Consider the following 23465-nt stretch of genomic DNA (forward strand, 5'->3'; position numbering starts at 1 on the left):
AAAAACACACAAAAAATTAGCTGGGCATGGTGGCATGAGTAGGTGGTCCCAGCTACTCAGGAGGCTGGAGTGGGAGGATCACTCGAGTATGGGAGGTGGGAGCTGCAGTGAGCCAAGATCATGCCACTGCACTCCAGCCTGGGCGACAGAGAGACCCTGTCTCAAAACAAAACAAACAAACAAATCTTTTACTCTTAAAAACCTTAAGCAGAAAGAAGGTTGAACATATCTAAGTGTATTTTTTGTAAACTTCCAAAGCTAAAAAGCTTTTAGATGAACACCTATAACCAAAAGTAAAGACTCCTTCATACCAAGGTTCAGAGAACACAATATAACCTAACATTTAAGCTGTTTAAAATTTAATTTCAAGTGGAAAGTAGGTTGACAGAGCACCCGAGTTGTGTGCCTTTTTTTTTTTTTTCTTTTTTTTTTTGAGACGAAGTCTCGCTCTTGTCCCCCAGGCTGGAGTGCAATGGCATGGTCTCAGCTGATTGCAACCTCTGCCTCCCAGGTTCAAGCAATTCTCCTGCCTCAGCCTCCCGAGTAGCTGGGATTACAGGCGCCTGCCACCACACCCGGCTAATTTTTGTATTTTTAGTAGACATGGGGTTTCACCATGTTGGTCAGGCTGGTCTCGAACTCCTGACCTCAGGTGATCCGCCCGCTCAGCCTCCCAAAGTGCTGGGATTACAGGCATGAGCCACCATGCCCAGCCGCCTTTCTGGTTTTTGAATGGTAAGAGTACCAGTACCTCCATTTTTCTCGCAGAGATAGTGAAACAGTATTCTGAAATTATCTCCTAGGAATGTAAGAAGGATTCATGAAATACTGATGCGGAAATAATGAAGTGCCTTACAGAAAGACACACTGTCTTAAACACACAGTGTTTCTGATTGATATAAGCAACTAGAATCCCAAATCATTGCTAAAAGATTCTTCTTATCCAAAAAAAAAAAAAAAAAAAAGGAAAGGAGACAGGGGTGTGAAACAAGTGGTAAGTGAAACTTAATTTCCCTCACTAACAAGGCAACCTGCTTTCAGCCTAAAGTGCTCAGAATGTTTTCTACTAATGAAATGGAAACATAAATAGTAACAAAATTCAGTAATTTCTCCATTCTAAATTGCACAGACTTGTTAACTATTTTCCTACAAACTGCCCAAATGGGAACAGCTCATTAACAAATAACAAAGTAATAGTCTCTTTCAGAAATTATTATTCTTTTAGTTACTGTCTACATTTAAAGCAAGGAGTGAAGAAATCTATTTTCAAAATGTTTAGTCAACAATGCTGCCAGTTTTAGGGTTTTCTGTGGCATTTTAGGCCCCTTAAATGAGATTCTTTTGGCAATCCCACAATAAATAACAATACAGATAGCATATTTTATTATATAAGAACAGATTAAGTAATTTATGTAGTTATTTACAAAAGCCCATGCAACTGTCAATATAAATAACCATGAAAGTAGAGGAATTTGTTAAGTAGTAAGAAGTTAAAAGATGTTGGTGATCAAAAATTTGAGTACCATATACAATTCCTTAACTTGTGAGGGCTGATTTAAAGGGCAGCTGACCTTGCCAAATAAGGTCTTTATTTGGATGACTTGGACACGGCTCTTTGAAACATGCTAAATTAAGCCTGATTCCTTCTATATTAGCAATGTTTTGGGCTCCACATTTCTTTCTCCTAAAAAAACTCGTATCATGCGTTACCTGCAGTAAATGCATGAAAGGAAGAAAGGACGGTAAGAAGGGAGGAGCAGAAAGTAGTTTCAAGAGGCTATTTGGCCCAGTTTCTTGTATCCAACTAACCCAAGGTTGTTGCCTATTCTGTAATGGTATTTTTCAGAGATGGCATTTCCATATGCTCCTCTATCCTCTCTTAGCAAGGTTATGATCGAGATGTTAATTTTCCTAACATGTCCTTACTTTAAAAACATTTTCTGGGGCCGGGCACGGTGGCTCACGCTTGTAGTCCCAGGGCTTTGGGAGGCCGAGGCGGGTGGATCACGAGATCAGGAGATCGAGACCATCCTGGCTAAAACGGTGAAACCTCATCTCTACTAAAAATACAAAAAAAATTGGCCGGGCGTGGTGGTGGGCACCTGTGGTCCCAGCTGCTCAGGAGGCTGAGGCAAGAGAATGGCATGAACCCGGGAGGCGGAGCTTGCAGTGAGCCGAGATCATGCCACTGCACTCCAGCCTGGGCAACAGAGCGAGACTCTGTCTCAGAAACATTTTCTATTAGATTCCCTTTGAAGATGTCTTAAAATATCATACCTATACACAAATTTATTTTGTGTGTATGTGTATGTATGCACATAAACACATTCACTGTTATATATATATACACACACTCACAGCCATAAACATATAAAGATATAAAACATCTATGTCCATATCAAGATATAGAATATTTGCTGCCCCAGAAGGTTCCTAATGTCTTCACTGCTGTTTCCCCAATAGGTAACTGTAACTGACTTCTATCATAAATTAACTTTGCTTGTTCTTGTATTTCATATAAAGCAACCTTGTGTGTGGTTTCTTTTGCTCATCATATCTTTGCAATCCATCCATGCAGTTGTGTGTAACAGTTCTTTATTATTACTTTATAGTATATGCCAGTGTATGAATAATGCCACAATTTATCCATTCTACTTTTGAATCCATGCTGTATCTATTTTTTCTCTATTATAAATCTGCTATAAAATTATCACAGATTGTTTTGGAACTCATATAGCATATTTTTCTTGGGTGTATGTAGCCTAAAAATGGAAATCCTAAAGGACAGAGTAAGATTTACATTTTAGCAGGTATTATTAAACGGTTTTCCCTGTGGTTGTACTAATTTACACTCTTACAATAATGTATGGAAGTTCCAGTTGCTCTACATCCTTGCCAACTCTTGATTTTTTTTTTTTTAATTGGATCCATTCTGGTAGAGGTGTCATGACATCTCATTGTGGTCTTGTATATCTTCCTAGGAAGTTACTTAGAACTTTAATTTTTAATCTTTAGACAAAGCTATTTTTAAAATCTCTTTAAGTTCCTTCTGTCGCTTTTCTCATTTTCTATATATCCCTCCATCTGAGTATTCATATAACACTACTCTCCTTGACAATTTAACATTATTCTCCAAGTAGTCATATTTTGCTATTTAACCTTTCAGCATGGCTCTCTAAATATACAACCATTCATTCCATTACTATTTATTATGTGCCTACTAAGCATCAGACATGATTATTTTTCACTATGTTGCAAAGAACACGTAGCAAATTATATAAATGAAATAGTTACAAGGTATTTCATGTGCTGATACGTTTTCCCTCTCTGCACATCTCACACTACTTTTTTTTTTTTTTTTTGAGATGGAATCTCGCTTGCCCAGGCTGGAATGCAGTGGCGCGATCTCGGCTCACTGCAAGCTCCGCCTCCCAGGTTCATGCCATTCTCCTGCTTCAGCCTCCGGAGCAGCAGGGACAACAGGCGCCCGCCACCACGCCCAGCTAATTTTTTGTATTTTTAGTAGAGACAGGGTTTTACCATGTTAGCCAGGATGGTCTCAATCTCCTGACCTTGTGATCTGCCTGCCTCGGCCTCCCAAAGTGCTTGCTAGGATTACAGGCGTGAGCCACTGTGGCCAGCCTAGTTTGGTTTTTTTTAATCCAACCAGTATCATACTACCCATATTATCTATGACCTCCTTTTTTTTTTAAATTCAACAATTTACTCAGAAATTTGTCAGTACATATATCCTACATTATTTTAACTGCCACACAGTACTCTACAGTATAAACAGAACAATTTACTTAGCCATTCTCTTGATGACCATTTAGGTTACTTTCACATTTCTGCCAATACACGCCTGTTTTTGTTTTGTTTGTTTGTTTTTGTTTTCCCGAGACGGAGTCTTGTCCTGTCACCCAGGCTGGAATGCAGTGGCACGATCTCGGGTCACTGCAACCTCTGCCTCCCAGGTTAAAGCAATTCTCCTGCTTCAGCCTCCTGAGTAGCTGGGATTACAGGCACGCAACACACCTGGCTAATTTTTGTATTTTGTTGGCCAGGCTGGCCTCAAACTCCTGACTTTGTGACCCACCCACCTCGGCCTCCAAAAGTTGCTGGGATTTCAGGCGTGAACCACCGCGCCCGGCCCATGTCTGTTTTTGCATTTGTGAGTTGTTCTCTAGGGTAGATGCTAACATATGATCCTACACTCAAGATTCGGCCTAAATTCATTTTCTAGAGAAGATCAGTCCACTTCATGCCATTTCTACTTTTTAACTCACAGCAGTTTCTGGACAATTGATCATGTACAGTGACAGTTCTTGTACATTTATATGTTCTATATGGCTCCTGTACCAAATAGTGTTATTTAGTGTTTCCGGCATCAGAGCTTTCAAGTTAAAAATTAGCACTTTGAAGGATTGCATCTTATACTTTATGTATCTCAACTGTACGCTACCTTACATAGAGCAGACATTTAATAAATATTTGTGAATGCCAGGAAAACCTTAAGACACTATATAGTCTTGTCTTGGGATTAATATGTAACTATTCTATTACCTTATTTCTACACTCCAACATAAGATTGCATAAACTCTAAAGTTGGGTTATCAATGCTTTGAATTTTTCTGTTTGTAGACGTGGGCCTCACAAAGGACAAAACCAAATGTCTTACTCAAGTCCAAAATATTACACCTATGATTCCCTTTTATTTACACATTGTACAAAAAGAAATAAATTACCTGGCAACATTTATACTTCAAAAAGTGATACTTGAGAGTATACTATCATCAAGATGGTGAACTAGGAAACATAGGCCTTCTTTCCCCCAGAGATATTGAGTTTAAAACAATATGTAAACTACAATACCACTGTAAGAACTACAGAGACCACTGTAGTCCCAGCTACTTGGAAGGCTGAGGCAGGAGGATCGCTTGATCCCAGAAATTTGGGGTTACAGTGAGCTATGATAGTGCCACTGCACTCCAGCCTGGGTGACAGAGTGAAACCTCATCTCTTAAAAAACAAAACTATAGAGACTAGCTGTGAAGCAATAGCACCTAGGCCATTGTAACCAAGACAGTATTCCTGTGAAAGGAGGAGGAAAACTTGTGGCATGTCGCACACCTGTTTGTGCCCCTCTCTCCCTACATGGCATAGCATAGAGCAACCATGAGGAATCTCTAATGAGATTCAGGACACACTATTCCAATTTATGCCACCTTGGCATTTGAGAAAACTGTACAAAGAGGAAAGTCTCTCTAATCTTCTGTTTTAGTCCATTTTGTGTTGCTATAACAGAATACCAAAGACTGGGTAATTTAAAAAGAAATTTATTTACAGTTCTGGAGGTTGGGAAATCCAAGGTTGATGGGCTCACCACTGATGAGGGACTTCTTGCTCCAACATCCCATGGCAAAAGACATAAGGGCAAGAGAGCATGCACAAGAGTGAGAGAAAGGAGCCGAATTCTTTTATCAGGAACCCACTCCCATGGTAATGTCATTAATTCACGAGGGCAGAGCCCTCATGACATAATCATGTTTTAAAGGTCCTACCTCTCAACACACAAAATGAAATATTATTCACCCTTAAAAAGAAAGGAAATTCTATTATGTGCAACAACATGAATGAACCTTGAGGACATTAAGCTAAATGAAATAAGCCAATCACAAAAAGACAAATACCTTATGATTCCACTTATATGAGGTATCTAGTGAAACTCCAAGAAATGAAAGCAGAACAGAGAGTGAGGGGAGGGTAGAAGGAAAGGAAGAGTTACTATTTAATGGGTTTAGAGTTTCAGGCTTGAAAGATGAAAAAATTTTGGAAATCTGTTTCACAATAATATGAATACACTTAACACTACAGCACTGTATACTTCAATATGGTTCAGATGGTACATTTGTTATGTGTTTTTACCACAATAAAAAAAGCGATACTAATTGCATTTCTATTTTCATGTATGCCCTTTGATTCAGCACTTTTAATTTTGTTTCCTTAAACCTCACTTTCCTTTTCTTGCCTTTAGGCATGGAATTCAACAGATGACTTTATCCAGAAAAGTTTTGACACCTCAATACAAGGCTTTAAAGACCCAGAGCACACACAAACACAAAAGGCTTACTGCCAAGAATCCTTATAAATGAACAAATATCTACTCTTTTGATTTCTTTTTAATACCTTATTACTCATAATCACACAATGTTAAAAAATAATTATTTTAAAATATAATCAATTTCTTAGTCCTCGTCTAAATTCCATCTCTCATACTTAGCATCTTAAAAAGGACAATAATTACATTAAAATAATTAGAACACTAAATGAAATAATTATATGTCTAAGGTTTTGTTCTCAGGTGGTATTCCTTGCAATCATTTGCAATGCCCAGAGCACGTTGAACATGAACATTACCTTAGTCAGAGAAACAAACAACTCTTCTCTTATAGACTACAAAAACATCTGTAGCAGTGAAAAATGAGAACACTGGTAAAAATAAAAGCCCCAAAGACCACATGAATGGTTAGCAAACCAAGCAATAAGGGAAAGTTGTTTAGAATTGTTAAGTCTTCCTATTAAGAGACCACTTTAGCCTTATAAAATGTCATTCTTTATCTTTGGTAATATTTCTTGCCTTAAAGTCTAACTCGCCTGATGGAAAATATAATGCCATGCAAATACTAACCAAAAGAAAGATGATATAACATAGTTACATTTTTTGTGCTATTCTTTGAGTGGTTACCCTGCAAATTATATCATATGTTCTTAACTTACAGTCTACCTTAGCCAAATCCAAATAATACAAGGCCTTTTACCTCCATTAGGCCTCCCCTGACCCCTTTGGCTATTGTTGTTGCATATTTTATTTTTACAATGTTTTAAACCCCAGGACAGTTTTATTATCATTTTGAAGTTCAACTACTAACCTAAGGAAACACATAGGAAAATTATACACAGAGTAAACAAAATTAAGTAATACTATTTTGGCTAAATTGAAATTTGCTGAAATCCTATACAGGTCCATAGCTTGTCAGCCAGGTATTTGGAGAGTATGTGGTAGTATTCAAATTTGTAGGCACTGTATATCTAATTGTCACATCAATGAATTTACAGCCTTCAGCCTCAGTAGCATAGAGCTTATAGCACACCACAGGAACCCTAATGCAGCTCTAGGACCTACTAGTTGTACTCAATGGGGACCTCAACTCTCCCCCTTACTTGATATGAAAAATCCCCATTTTACCTCATCCTTTTCTCCTACCAGAATGTTTCCAAGAATGCTACAGAATGAATTCCTATATTGGACAGAAGAATCTTTTAACTAAGCTGTTACGGTACTTCATTATGGTGCATCATATAAAATCACCACTTTTGTGAGCCAAAAACTGCTCCAATATTGGCAATTTCACATGGTTCAAAGTAATATTTAAATATAAGACATGCTAAAAACCAGGCTGGAGTTATATACTTTAAGCCAGGTTTCCTTCACCATATTAAAATTAAGAAGACTAAGCCTTAATATCGAAAGTCACCTTTTTATTTATTTATTTATTTATTTATTTATTTATTTATTTATTTATTTTGGAGACAGGGTGTTGCTCTGTCACCCAGGTTGGAGTACAGTGATACAATCTCAGTTCTCTGCAGCCTCAACCTCCTGGGCTCAGGAAATCCTCCCACTTCAGCCTCCCAAGTAGCTGAGATTGTGGGCACAGGCCACCACGCCTGGCTATTGTTTTGTATTTTTGTAGAGATAGGGTTTTGCCTTGTTGCCCAGGCTGTTCTCGAACTCCTGGGCTCAAATAATCTGCCTACCTTGGCCTCCTAAAGTGCTGGGATTACAGGTGTGAGCCATTGCACCTGGTCACATTTAAAAGATTATTCTGTCTATGACACTGTAGGCCAATGAAAAGGAAAGATTTTAATCCAGGTTACTCATTTTGTTTAGCACATACACAGTCTGTTGAAATAGAGGGAACTACTGTTTTGAAGTAGAGAAGACAAAGACTAGAATCCGTTTGTTTCTAATCATAACAATTAAAAGAACATTTCTGGCTGGACTGGGTGGCCCACTCCTGTAATCCCAATACTTTGGGAGGCTGAGGCAAGAGGATTGCTTGAGGTTAGGAGTTTGAGACCAGACTGGGCCACATAGCGAGACTCCATCTCTACAAAAAAACAATAAAAATAATAGCTGGGTGTGGTGGCACCCTGTAGTCCCAGCCATTTGGGAGGCTGAGGTGAGAACTGCTTGAGCCCAGGAGTTTAAGACTGTAGTGAGCTATGATCTCACCACTGCACTCCAGCCTGGGCCACAGAGTAAGACCCTGTCTCTTCAAAAAAAAAAACCAAAAAAACAAAAAACAAAAAACAATTATATAGCAAAATCACTTTGGTAGCTACTTTCTGTCTCAAATTCTGTTTACTCAATAACAAAACGTAAGTAATGTAAGTGTCATTTTCTTTTAATTGGCCTACAGTGTCACAGAAGTGAGATTCCTAGTGATTTATTTAGGGACAAAGAAGAGTTTAGTGGGCAAGCCTGTATCGAAGCCCCTTGAAGTTCTATTCTAATACAAGTTTGGGAAGCATGGATTAAACGTGGAGGGTTGAACAGACTTATCTTGGCTCTCTACTAAAATTGAATAATAAAAGGCATAAACCTACACAGGCAGAGAACTGGAAAGGAGACAGCAATAGATAAAAGATTCCAATAAAATTATGAAACATGAAAAACAGATCATCATTCTGAGGACAGATAGACTAAGCCAACAGATGAGAATTTCAGTCCTCTTCCACCTCGTCTTATGGAACACAGGCACCCAGACTAATTACCACCACCATCATCCACCCATTTCCAGAGGCAAAGGTTTGAACAATTTCTCAGGGAAAACTGGAGAAAAGACCTATAGATACTGATAACTGAAGGGCCTTGCAATAAACTAGTCTCTGTCCTCACAGGGTTTCCCATACCATTTTAATGCCTCTCTCAAATAGGAGAAGGAAGCCATGGTTAACCAGACACTTGAGAAAAGTCTTTAACATAAAAGACAGAAACTAAAACACTTAGTGGAGAAGAAACTCAGAAGACAGACATATTACAAGAAGCAAAAGAAAATACCCTCAGAGACAAAAGAAAACAAATATATAAAACAAGAAAAGCATGCTACAAAAAAGAAGCATTCATAGACAAGAAAAAGAAGCACTCAGGAAATTAAAAACATAATACCAGAAATAAAATATTTAGTGAAAGGATTGGAAAATAAACTTTAAGGAAATCTACCAGAAATTAGAACAAAAGACAGAGAAAATAAGAAAGAACAAAGGAAAAAAAACCACTAAACGGTAAGTCAGGAGAGCTAACTGCTAAGAAAAAGATAAATATAGGTGGAGGAGGAAATTAAATAAATAATATGAATACAGCTGTATGTGATAACATGGATCAATCTTAGAAACCTATTTTTGCCTAAAAAGCAAGCCCTAAAAGACTACATAAGCTATGGTATCATTTTACAAAGCCCCCAAGCAGGCAAAACTAAACAATAGTTGTTTAGTGTCAACAAACATTTGTAGTAATTCTTCTTTTAGAAGTCCAGGTACTGAAATATATAATTTAGGACAGGAGGAGAACTGTAAAGAGTTACAAAAGCATGGCAATGGTAATGTTCCCATTCTTATGTTGTATGGCTGGTTCACAGGTAGTGTATTACTATGTGTCATAGCTTATATGTTTATTTTATATGAATAAAATATTACACAATAAAATATAAAATACAGAATATAAAAATATTGAAAGAAGTTTTTTAAAACCAGTGTTTCCAGATCCAGTCTTTGAGTTTTCCAGATTGAAAGGACTCATAAATTTTCCAGATTGAAAGACTCCTAAGGCTGCATAGTACTGAGTCTGCTGAGTACTTCTGAGTCCTATGCCTTGGGCTGCCAAGATGACCCACACCAAGGCCCATCATTGTACAACTTCAGGACAACAGAGACAAAGAGAAGAGCTTTTTTTGAAATTCTAGAGAGAAAGGTCAAGAATCAGAATGGCACCAGATTTTTTGTCAATACTGGAAGCTAAAAGCTAACAATACAAGAATACATGGGCAATTTATTTACAACCTAAAATTCAGTACTCAGCCAAACTACCATTAAAGTATAAAGGTAAAATAAATTTTGGAATGGGCATAATTTCTGAAAAATTATCTTCCATGCACCCTTATTCTATAAGGCTCATAGAGTGTACATTTCAAGAAAAGAAAGGAATAAACCAAAAAGAGGATATGAAATCAAGGAACCAAAGAATGTTATTTATTAATAGATTAAGGAGTCCCAGAACAAAAGACGTGCAACACTCTTGGAAAGTAGTCAATTCAGACTAGAGGAAAAGTGAGAGCTTCCAGAAGTGTATCTCCAAGAAAAGCTGAAACTGAGAAGAGTAAATGCTGTTTTGAAAATATTGAGAGATTTTGGGAGGATCGCTTGAAACTGGGGTCGGGGGCGGGTTGTCAAGGCTGTAGTGAGCTGCGACTGTGCTATGGCACTCCAGCCTGGGTGACAGAGCAAGACCCTGTCTAAAAATATATATATAAATAAGGCTGGGCATGATGGCTCACGCCTGTAATCCCAGCACTTTGGGAGGCCAATGCAGGCAGATCACCTGAGGTCAGGAGTTTGAGACCAGCCTGGCCAACATGGTGAAACCTCGTCTCCACTAAAAATGCAAAATTTAGTGGGTATGGTGGTGTGCACCTGTAATCCTAGCTACTCGGGAGGCTGAGGCAAGAGAATAGCTTGAACCCAGGAGGTGGAGGTTGCAATGAGCCAAGATCACGCCACTGAACTCCAGCCTGTGCAACAGAGCAAGACTCCATCTCAAATAATAATAATAATAATAATAATAAAATTTTAAAAAAAGAAAATAATGAAAGATTTACAGTTCTTTGAGAATTTGGAGAGAACCCAATGACAGTTATAAACAACAAAAATTAAAGCAATTAACTCCAGAGACAGCAAAAAGGTGTATAAAAAGGGAAGTGTAATCATATTATACTACAAAGCTCAAGTTGTAAATATATTTACATTGGCATAATGTAAACAGCATATTGAAATATAACTAAAATTTTAATAAGATATGGATAGGAACAAGATAATAAGAAAGCTACACGATCATTTTCATTAAAGGAACTCAAGATATCCAAAACAGAAAAAAAAATTAGCAGCATAAGCATGTTATTTAGAAAATATTTAGATAAATTTCAGAATAAAAAATTAAAAGATCAAAAAGTTAAAATAAATTTTACTTGGGTTAGATATGCTGAAAAAAAAAAAACAACAACAAAGAAACTTGTTTCTGAGAGCTTAACAAACCTGGAAGATTAGGCCAGGAGCAGTGGCTCACACCTGTAATCCCAGATCATGAGGTCAGGAGATCCTGACCTGGCTAACCATCCTGGCTAACACAGTGAAACCGCATCTCTACTAAAAATACAAAAAGTTAGCTGGGTGTGGTGGCAGGCACCTGTAGTCCCAGCTACTTGGGAGGCTGAGGCAGGAGAATGGTGTGAACCCAGGAGGTGGAGCTTGCAGTGAGCTGAGATCGCGCCACTGCACTCCAGCCTAGGCGACAGACCAAGACTCCATCTCAAAAAAAAAAAAAAAAAAAAAAAAAAATTCTGGAAGATTATATTAAATAAATCTACAGAAAGTTGTTCACAAAAAATAACATGTAAAATAGAAGATTCACAAGCAAGTAAAATGTTTCATACTCCTAGTGTTGGAAAGCAGATACGACTTTTAAATTCCTGGTTTTAATAATTCTCTGTAAGACTAAGGACACAAACACATATCTGAAATAATATTAACTTCTTAATTTCATTTGTTCCTGTAGCTTACTGTTGGCCTAAAGCCACACAATTCAGCCTTCCTTTGTCAGGATGCATTTCAGAGCTTCCAGCTGTAATTTTTTAAATGGTACTGTAACAATACAGTATTGTGAAGCCACAGACAGTAAACGATAAGAGATACAAACTGACAGGAAGAAAAAAAAAATCTCCAGGGTGCAAAAGAAGAGAGAGAGAGGTAAAGACAGTATTTATAGAAAAACATTTAGTTAAAGTACTGAAATCCTACAAAAAAGAATAGCTTTTGGTATTTTCCACACTGAACATTAATGCATTTTGCAAACAATTTTCCTGGTTTCAGTAGTAGCCAATTCTTTTTTTACCTCTTTTTAGGTAAATCCCACTAAAACAGTACATTTAATCTTGATGTGACAAAGCAAGTTACTCATCTAAATAAGGACCCTGATTTTATTTAGTTTTACTGATTTTATGTAGAAAAACATTAGAGCTACAAATCCTCATAACAATGAAAACAACATGTGAAAGTCAAACTTGTCTTGAATTTCTGTACTAATCCACACATCTCTGCACCCTAAGGCAACAAAAGATACTGATACAGAACTATGAGCAAAAATCAGGCTGGATGCGGTAGCTCACACCTGTAATCCCAGCACTTTGGGAGGCCAAGGTGGGTGGATGGCTTGAGCTCACAAGTTCAAGACCAGCCTGGGCAACATGGTAAAACCCCATTTCTACAAAAACATACAAAAATTAGCTGGGCATGGTGGCAGGCACGTGTAGTCCCAGCTACTAGGGAGGCTGAGGTGGAAGAATCACTTAAACCCAGGAGGCAGGGGTTGCAGTGAGCCAAGATTGCACCACTGGGCAACAGAGTGAGAGACACTGTCTCCCAAACAAAACAAAACAAAACAAAGCAAAAATCAAGAGACATATATCACATACTAGTACGCAGAACCAAAACAGGTAATTTATACTGTGGCCTAAATCCTCCTGAACTACAATCGGATCACAAAACCTTTATACTCATTCTCATAAAGCTAAACTTCTGACAATAGAAAACAGCTTGCATTTTATCTTTATGCACAGAAACTTAAGCAAGTTCACCCTGTATCTTAAGGCTCAATGGGCAAACATTCCTAAGAAGAATATGTTAATCTCACAAGCATTTATCTGCTTAAACTGAACTTGATTCTATGGTATAACTCATCACAAATTATATAATATAAAGACAATGTATGACATCAACGAATATGGAAGGAAGCTTATCAAAGCAATGTTTCAACTCATAAGCAATCACATTTACAACAACAAAATTAGGTAAATTGTTTCCTTCAGGTGTTTTGCATTTTTATAGAAAACAATGATTCTATGGAGCAGAAAACCTGGATACTGTTCTTTCACCTAGAAGAATGTATAGCTGTGTCTTGAACATCTACAATTGTTGAAACAAGTTTAATGTTATTGGAAAGCCTGTGGTGAGCTTAAGGCAGAAAACAATGTTTAAGGTATTCTAGTCCTATCCTATGGTAAAATGGTTATTTAAACGTGCATTTGCACAGCTGCTTAACATATGAGTTTTTTTAATTAATAAACCAAGAGTATGCTCCCTAAGACTGTGTATGTTCTTCTAATAAGCTTCTATATCACTAAAATTCTAAAGCGTATTCCTCAGAGCATCCACATGGGGAAGGTTATATTGATCGGTTACTCTGATGCACTACTCCATTGTTAAGCTTACAAAGAAATGCTCAGAAACAAATAGATCAGAATTAGGATGCTCACTTTCATGGCCATTCATTTTATATATTTTTTATTTATTTTTAATTTTTTAGAGATAGGATATCACTCTGTTGCCCAGACTGGACTGCAGTGGCACAGTCAACAGCTCCCTGTAACCTCAACTCTTGGCCTCAAGTGATCCTCCTGCCTCAGCCTCCCAAGTAGCTTGGACTACAGGTGTGTGCCACCACACCTGGCTGTTTTTTTTTAAATTTCTTGTAGAGACAGGGGTCTCACTGTGTTGCCCAGGCTGGTCTTGAACTCCTGGCTCAAGTGATCCTCCCACATCAGCCTCCCAAAGTGCTGGGATTAGGGGCATGAGCCACGGTGTCCAACCATTTGAGAAAAGTGATCCTGAGATGGGAATTTTCTCAGCAAATCTTCAATAAATGCAAGACTATGCATTTTTTTAAAAAAGAAATCAAGTTTTGGGCCAGGCGCAGTGGCTCATGCCTGTAATCCCAGCACTTTGGGAGGCTGAGGTGGGCAGATCACCTGAGGTCAGGGGTTCGAGCCCAGCCTGGCCAACATGGCGAAACCCTGTCTCTACTAAAAATACAAAACTTAGCTGGGCGTGGTGGCATGCGCCTGTAATCCCAGCTACTCAGGAGGCTCAGGAAGGAGAATCACTTGAACCCAGTAGGTGGAGGTTGCACTGAGCCCAGGTTGTGCCACTGCACTCCAGCCTGGGTGACAGAGCAAGACTCTGCCTCAATTTAAAAAAAAAAAAAGAAAGAAAGAAATCAAGTTTTGGTGATTCTTACTATTCAATACTCTTAGATTCATTAGTACAGAAGGGCTTTTACCTTTGTGTTAACAATGAGAAATGGCTGGGCGTGGTGGCTCATGCCTATAATCCCAGCACTTTGGGAGGCCAAGGTGGGCAAATCACCTGAGATCAGGAAATCAAGATCAGCCTGGCCAACACAGTGAAACTCCATCTCTGCTAAATATGCAAAAATTAGCTAGATGTGGTGGCACGCACCTGTAATCCCAGCTTCTAGGGAAGCTGAGGCAGAAGAATCACTTGAATCTGGGAGGTGGAGGGTGCAGTGAGATCACGCCACTGCACTCCAGCCTAGGCAACAGAGCAAGACTCTGTCTCAAAAAAAAAAAAAAAAAAAAAAAAAGCCAATGAGAAAAAAACAGGGCATTATGTAAAAGAGGAAAGAAGAGCACCACAACTATAACAAAGAAACTTAAGCTGGTACTCTGTAGGACTACAATCACATCCACAATACTCAAATCAAATCTCTGGTACTGAGATTTCACTTTTAATACCCCTGTTTTCAAGATATTTTATTGAAGAAGCTATAAATTTATTGCTGGTTTATCTTCACTTGCTGGATTTCACAAAACAAATACCCGACCTCCCCCCAAAAAAAGAAAAGGTAGAGACACTAAGGTTATTGTTTTTAAGGTGAGATAATTTTAAGCTTGAAAAGATGAGGCATATTTAAGACTTAAATCTAAAATGAAAAACTATAAAAACCTTTGAAGATAACCTAGGAAATACCATCTGGACATAGGACCTGGCAAAGACTTCATAACAAAGATGCCAAAAGCGATTGCAACAAAACCAAAAATAAACAAATGGGACCCAATGAAACTAAAGAGCTTCTGCACAACAGAAGAAACTATCAAAGAGTAAACAGCCTACAGAAGGGGAGAAAATACTTGAAAATACTTGCAAACTATACATCAGATAAAGGTCTAATATTCAGAATCTATAAGGAACTTAAATCAGACAACCCTCATTAAAAAGTGGGCAAACGACATGAACGAACACTTTTCAAAAGATAACATGCATGCAGCAACAGGCTTATGAAAAAATACTCAACATCACTAATCATTAGAGAAATGCAAATCTAAACCACAATAAGATACCATCTCACACCAGTCAGAATGTCTATTATTAAAAAGTCAAAAAATAACAGATGCTGGTGAGGTTGTGGAGAAAAGAGAACACTTACACACTGCTGGTAGGAATGTAAATTAGTCCAGCCATTATGGAAAGCAGTCTGGCGATTTCTCAAATAACTTAAAACAGAATTACCATTTAACCCAGCAATCCTATTATGTATTTTCCCAAAGGAATATAAATAATTATTCCACAAAGACACATGCACATGTATGTTCACTGCAGCACTATTCACAATAGCAAAGACATGGAATCATCCTAAATGCCCATCAATGGTAGACTGGATAAAGAAAATGTGGTACATGTACACCACAGAATACTACACAGCAATAAAAAAATAATGAGATCATGTCCTTACGGAGCTGGAGGCCATTATCCTACACAAACTAACACAGGAACAGAAAACCATATACCTCATGTTCTCACTTACAAGAGGGAGTTAAACATTTAGTACGGACACAAAGAAGGGAACAACAGACACCAGGGCCTACTTGAGGGTGGAGAGTGGGAGGAGGGTGAGGATCGAAAAACTACCTATTGGGTACTATGCTTATTACCTGGGTAATGAAATAATTTGTACGACAAACCCCCGCAACATGCAGTTTACCTATTTAACAAACCTAGCCATGCACTCCTGAACCTAAAATAAAAGTTAAAAAAAAAAGATGAAGCTATTCCATTTCTACTGAAGAAGAGATTATTCTTAAGGAAATAGTACTTATATATGTTAAAGGAAATTTAACAATTTAAAAATGTATTTACTAAGTCATCTGTGATAATAAACACTTTAATTGTTCATCCATTCTAAACTTGTCCTTAAGTTCTTTTTCCTTATTATTATTTTTTTTGTATAATAAAGCAGGGTAAGTGATAAAAGTCCACTGTTGGAATAACTATTTATATATTTATTCTCCCAAAGAGTTGAGTTATAGGCTTGCATTTCCTATGTGGAAATGGCTTGACAATCAGAAACCATGAAATTTCTAAAGACATTAGGAGAAGACCTGAGTGTAAGGTTTAGATAAGATGCCAAACAATTTCCCAGTGTACTCCTGAACCAGATCTTCACTCACAGGCTAATTTTCCTGCAGTGAATTTTAAGTATTCATCCTGTGAATTCCTATTTAAAGTGGCAGAATCTTTGTTTCTAATCTTTTCTTTGTGATCTAACATAAGTTGCCATCTCTTTAAAATAACTTGTTATGTTTGTTGTAAGCCTCATGGTAACCAAAATGCAAAAACCTATAACAGATTCACTAAAAATAAAAAGCAATGAATTAACATACTACCAGAGAAAATCACTTAACCACAAAGACAACAGTAAAAAAGGGATGAAAAGAGGAGTTACAAAACAACCAGAATATGCAATAAAATGGCAGTATTAAGCCCTTACTTATCAAAAATAACACTGAATGTAAATGGACTCAATTCTCCAATTAAAAGGCATAAAGTGGCTGAATGGACAAAGAAATAAGACCCACCTATATGCTGCCTACAAGGAACCCACTTCTCCTACAAAGATACACATAGACTGAAAGTGAAGGGGTGGGGAAAATATAGTCTATGCAACTGGAAAACAAAAAAGAGTAGAAGTAGCTATACTTACATCAGATAAAATAGATTACAAATCAAAGACTATAGGAAGAGACAAAGTAGGTCACTATATAAAGATAAACTGGTTAATTCAGGAAGCCGATGTAACAATTATAAGTATCTATGTACCCAACATCAGAGCTCCCAAGTACATGAGGCAAACATTAGTAGATCTAAAGGGAGAGATAGACTGATAGACTGTAATACAATACTAGTAGAGAAAGTCAGCACCTCATTCTCAATAATGGACAGATCATCCAGACAGAAAATCAACAGAGACACAAAAGTTAAAGTAGACACCATACTTAACAGACCTGACATTTATAGAACATTTCACCCAATTGCTGCAGAATACTCATTCTTTTCATCACCACAAGGGAACATTCTCCAGAAGAGACCATATCTTAAACAAATCTCAACAATTAAAAAAAAATAAATCATATTAACTTTTCTGACCACAATGGAATAAAGCTAGAAATAAGTAACATTCACAGCAACAGAAAAAACTCTTAAATTTATATGGAACCACAGAAGACATTGAATAGCCAAAGCAATCCTGAGCAAAAAGAACAAAATGGGAGGTATCACACTACCTGACTTCAAAACATACTATAAAGCAATAGTAAACATATTAGCACGGTACTGGCATAAAAACACACAGACCAATGGAACAGAATGGAAAACCCAGATATAAATCAACACATTTATAGCCAACCCATTTTCAACAAAGGCACCAAGAACATACAATGGGGTAAGAACAGTCTCTTTAATAAATGGTGCTGGGGAAAATGGACAACCACCTGCAGAATGGAACTACACCCCTATCTCTGAACATATACAAAAATCAAATCAAAAGGGATTAAAGACTTAAATCTAAGACTGGAAACTATGAAACTACTAGAAGAAATCATTGGGGAAATGCTACAGGACATTGGTCTGGACAAGGATTTTCAGTGTAAGACCTCAAAAGCACAGGCAACCAAAGCAAAAACAGACAAATGGGATCACATCATGCTAAAAAGCTTCTGCACAGCAAAGGAAACAACCAACAAAGTGAAAAGACAATCCACAGAATGGGAGAAAATATTTACAAACTATCCATCTGACAAGGGATTAATAACCAGAATACATAAGGAACTCAAAACAACTCAATAGCAAAACAAATTCAATTTTATAATGGGCAAAAGATTTGAATAGTCATTTCTCAAAAGATGGCATACAAATGGCCAACAAGTATATGAAAAAATGCTCAATATCACTAATCATCAGAGAAATGCAAATCAAAACCACAATGAGACATCACATCACCCCAGTTAGAATGGCTTTTATCAAAAAGACAGGGAATAACATGCTGGGGAGCATGTGGAGAAAGGGGATGTATACTGTTGGTAGAAATGTAAATTAGTACAGCCACTATGGAAAACTTTACGGAGGTTCCTTTAGAAATTAAAAATAGAACTACCATATGACCCAGGAATTCTACTACTGGGTATATAGCCAAAAGAAAAGAAATCAAGATATCAAACGGACATCTGCATTGCCATGTTTATTTGCAAGTGCTATTCACAATAGCCAAAACATGGAATCAATGTAACTGCCCATCAGTGGACAAATGAATAAAGAAAATGTGGTATACAAACACAATGAAATATTATAAAGCCATAAAGAAGAATGAAATCCTTTCATTTGCAGCAACACGGATGGAAATGGAACTCATTTTGTTAAGTGAAATAAGCCAAGCAAGATAAACATCACATGTTATCACTCACATGTGGGAGCTAAAAAATAGTGGATCTCATGAAAATAAAGAGTAGACTAGTGGTTACCAGAGGCTTGGGAAAGGTAAGGGAGAGGGAGGGAAGGAGAGAGGTTGATTAATGGGTACAAATAAACGGGGTCTGATAGAAGAAATAGAAGAAATAAGACCTAATGTTTGATAGATCAGTAGGGTGATTATAGAAGATAATAATTCAAATGTTTCTAGCATAAAGAAAAGACAAGGCCAGGCATAATGGCTCATGCTTGTAATCCTAACACTTTAGGAGGCTGAGATGGGAGGATTACTTGAGCCCAGGAGTTTGAGATCAGCCTGGTCAACATATCAAGACCCCATTTCTAGAAAAAATAAAAATAAAAAATAAGCCAGGTGTGACGGTGCACACCTGTAGTCCCAGCTACTAGGGAGGGTGAGGCAGGAGGATTGCTTGAGCCAGGAATTTGAGGTGGCAATGAGCTATGACTGCACCACTGCGCTCCAACCTGGGTGACAGAGTGAGAGCCTGTCTAAAAAGAAAAAAGAAAAAGACAAGACAAATATTTAAGGTGATAGATATCCCAGTTACATTGATTTGATGTTTATGAGTTATATAAATGTATTAAATGATCACATGTACCCCCAAAATACGTAAATTATATATCAATTTTAAAAGATAAAATTTAAATTAAAAAAAAGGCAAGCACATTTGAATCAGGTTTCTGGGGCACAGTGTCAACTGTTATTTAAAACCAAAACAACCTTATTGACCAAAGTAAAAATCTTTGTTTTACACCCATAAGAGTCGGCCAGGTGTGGTGGCCCATGTCTCTAATACTAGCATTTTGGGAGGCTGAGGTGGGAGGATCGCTTGAGCCCAGGAGATCAAGGCTGCAGTGAGCCGTGATCAAACTACTGCACTCCAGCCTGGGCAACAAAGAAAGACCCTGTCTCAATCAATTAATAATATCTGTGAACTTTAAGATCATGAAATTACCAAATCAAAAAATCTGACAGAAAAGAATATTTACTATCTTATTATCCAAAGGGAAATAAATTGCTAACAAGAATTTCTTCCTTCTAGGCCCTTAGAGACTATCCCACATCTTCATATTTTGATTTTCAGAGTGGCTGAAGTTTCTATTAAGCTGGGAATTTTTTTTTTTCTTTTTTAGATGGAGTCTCACTCTGTCACCCAGACTGGAGTGCAGTGGTGAGATCTCTACTCACTGCAACCTCCACCTCCTGGGTTCAAGTGATTCTCATGCCTCATCCTCCCAAGGAGCTGGAATTACAGGTGTGCACCACCACACCCAGCTAATTTTTTTTTCTTTTTTGAGATGGAGTCTTGGTCTGTCACCCAGGCTAGAGTGCAGTGGCGCGATCTCAGCTCACTGCAACCTCTGCCTCCCAAGTTCAAGCAATTCTCCTGCTGTAGCCACTGGACTAGCTGGGACCACAGACATGTGCCACGCCCGGTTAATTTTTGTATTTTTAGTAGAGACGGGGTCTCACCATGTTGGCCAGGCTGGTCTCAAACTCCTGACCTCAGGTGATCCACCCACCTCGGCCTCCCAAAGTGCTGGGATTACAGTTGTGAGCCACCATGCCGGGCCTTTTTTGTATTGTTAGTGGAGATGGGGTTTCACCATGCTGGTAAGCTGGTCTCGAACTCCCAACCTCAAGTGATCCGCCCACCTCAGCATCCCAAAGAGCTGGGATCACAGGTGTGAGCCTCAGCACCTGGCTGGGAATTATTTTTTAAGAAAAAAAAAAAATATACAAAACTTCTTTAAATTTCTGTGATCAGCAGACATCAGTTTTAAAGAAATTTTTAAAGAAAAGTTTTAAAGAAATTTTTAAAGAAAAGTTTTAAAGAAACTTTTAAAGAACAGTTTCAAAGAAACTTTTAAAATTTTCTTTAAAAGTTTCAAAGAAACTTTTAAAATTTTCTTTAAAAGTTTCTAAGAAACTTTTTAAATTTACTTTAAAAGTTTCTAAGAAACTTTTTAAATTTTCTTTAAAAGTTTCTAAGAAACTTTTTAAATTTTCTTTAAAAGTTTCTAAGAAACTTTTTAAATTTTCTTTAAAAGTTTCTAAGAAACTTTTAAAGAAAAGCTTTAAAGAAACTTTTAAAGAAAAGCTTTAAAGAAACTTTTAAAGAAAAGCTTTAAAGAAACTTTTAAAGAAAAGCTTTAAAGAAACTTTTAAAGAAAAGCTTTAAAGAAACTTTTAAAGAAAAGCTTTAAAGAAACTTTTAAAGAAAAGCTTTAAAGAAACTTTTAAAGAAAAGCTTTAAAGAAACTTTTAAAGAAAAGTTTTAAAGAAACTTTTAAAGAAAAGTTTTAAAGAAATTTTTAAAGAAAAGTTTTAAAGAAAACTTTTTGCAAAACAAATTGAGCACTGATTAAAAAAACAAAGATATCTGAAGGGCTAATAAATGACTGAATTCTTCAACATGCCACAATTCTTAATTATTCTGAAGAATATGGCTATACATTAAATAAATAATACTATAAATACAAAGTAAGAAAAATGAGGTGCTGAAGCACATGGTATCAGTGTTGGGAAATGATGTAGGTGACATTTGGTTAATCTCTAACACCAATTTAAAAAGGTAGAAGTTGAGGCTGGTCCAAGTGCAGTAATGCTCACAACTAATTGATCACAACCAGTTACAGATTTCTTTGTTCCTTCTCCAGGCCAAACAGTTCACTTGACTAGCCTAAGATGAAATGAAATAAAATGTAGAATGTGAAAGGTTCTCATTCTTTTTCTTTCTTTCTTTTTTTCTTTTGAGACGGAGTCTCACTCTGTCACCCAGGCTGGAGTGCAATGGCCCGATCTCGGCTCACTGTAACCTCCACCTCCCGGGTTCAAGTGATTCTCCTGCCTCAGCCTCCTGAGTAGCTGGGATTACAGGTGTGCACCACCATGCCAGGCTAATTTTTTTTATTTTTAGTAGAGACAGGGTTTCACCATGTTGACCAGGCTGGTCTCGAACTCCTGACCTCAGGTGATCCGCCCGCCTCGGCCTCCCAAAGTGCTGGGATTACAGGTGTGAAGGGTTCTCATTCTTAAAAGTAAATATATTAGAAATTAGAAGTTAAGTTCTCTAGAAAAAGCCTTTTTACTAACAGTCTCAAAATGACTAAACATCTGTATTATTTTACTGCCTGTAAAAATTTCAATTACTCTGAATTAAACTCTACAACTTTTGCCAAATAAAAATTAAAGATGAAAGGTAAGTCAGATCACAAAAAGGAAAAACAATTTCAAACTGGAGTTGTGCTGACCATAAGCATATAATACTTCAGAATTAGGAAAGGTCTATTCACTACTGTAATCAGATCTGGGCATTGTGTTCTGTTCTGGAGACTAGAATTTAAGCGGAATACTGAAGAACGGGAACAGTTAGAGTTGATGGACCAGTATGACTAAGTACTCAAAATTATGATGTGAATGAATAACCCGGGGCTTGCTTCAGCAGCCCATATACTAAAATTGGAATACAAAGATTATCATGGCTTCTGAAGAAGATGACACAAAAACTCGTGAAACACTCCATATTTTTTATGGACGTTGGGGTCCTTAGTGAATTGTTGAAACCACAAATTTAATGGTGTGTGCCACCAAACCCAGCTAAGAATCTACTTGACGTCAAGTTTCCCAGTGGAACCCAGGAAGGCTACGGATTCATTTAATATCCCAAGGAACCTCAGAATTTCTTATCTAGAAGGTGTTTATGCCATTCCTTAGATGAGCCTTCTCCTTGAACTATCTATTTCAGGCCTTGAAGACGCCTACTAGATTATTCTTGGCAAGACCTACAGTAGCAAAGAGCAGTGGTCAAAAGCATGACTTCTAGAGCTAAAAAGACTTGGTTCTGACATCCATTACAAACTTCTTACCAATTGTGTAAACATGATAAGTCATTCCGACTTCATCTTGTTTCTTCACTTATAAAAATAGAGATAGTAATACTTCACAGTACAGTTGTTTGTAGTGAGAATTCACTACTGTATCCCAAACACTTAAAATGCCTGGATCAAAAAATGTTAAATTAAAAAAAAATATATATATATCCCAAGGACTAAGGATTATTAGTCTGGAGAAGGGATTATTCAGGAAGAGACACAATGTGAAGGCAATTCATGCCTGCAGAGGCATTACATATTCTGATTGGCCCTAACTGGAGAAATACAGGGTACCAGATTCAGATTAATATATTAGATTTGTCTAACAGAGGCACAAGTAGAATAGGCTGCTTTGGGAGATTCTGAGAGGCCAGACAACCGTTTAGGGAGAATGTTAGAGAGCTATAAATGAAAACGACTGTAGAAATCTCTCCCAATATGAGATTTGTGTTCAAGAAAGGCTCAAAAGGAGAAGTGGAACTTTCTTAGGACAATGCTCCAGCACTCTTATCTTACCCTTCCCAGATGGTTATAGCAACTTGGCAGGAAAAAAACAACAGAATTAAAAACAATCGATGCTATTAACCACCAGATTATAGGCCAGTAAAACTGCATGGAAGCAAAGATAAACCAGCCAA

General features: G+C 37.3%; 1 protein-coding gene and 1 pseudogene across 12 annotated transcripts in view; one reads left to right on the plus strand and one right to left on the minus strand.

Annotated features, from left to right (window-relative positions):
• Nucleotides 1–23465, minus strand: part of TMCC1 (transmembrane and coiled-coil domain family 1) — a 246278-nt gene that overhangs the window by 149982 nt on the left and 72831 nt on the right. The gene's annotated exons all lie outside the window — the stretch shown is intronic.
• On the plus strand, nt 22385–22484 carry LOC112439411 (U6 spliceosomal RNA; annotated as a pseudogene).

Source organism: Pan paniscus, chromosome 2 (genome assembly GCF_029289425.2).
Source record: "Pan paniscus chromosome 2, NHGRI_mPanPan1-v2.0_pri, whole genome shotgun sequence".
Lineage (NCBI taxonomy): Eukaryota > Metazoa > Chordata > Mammalia > Primates > Hominidae > Pan > Pan paniscus.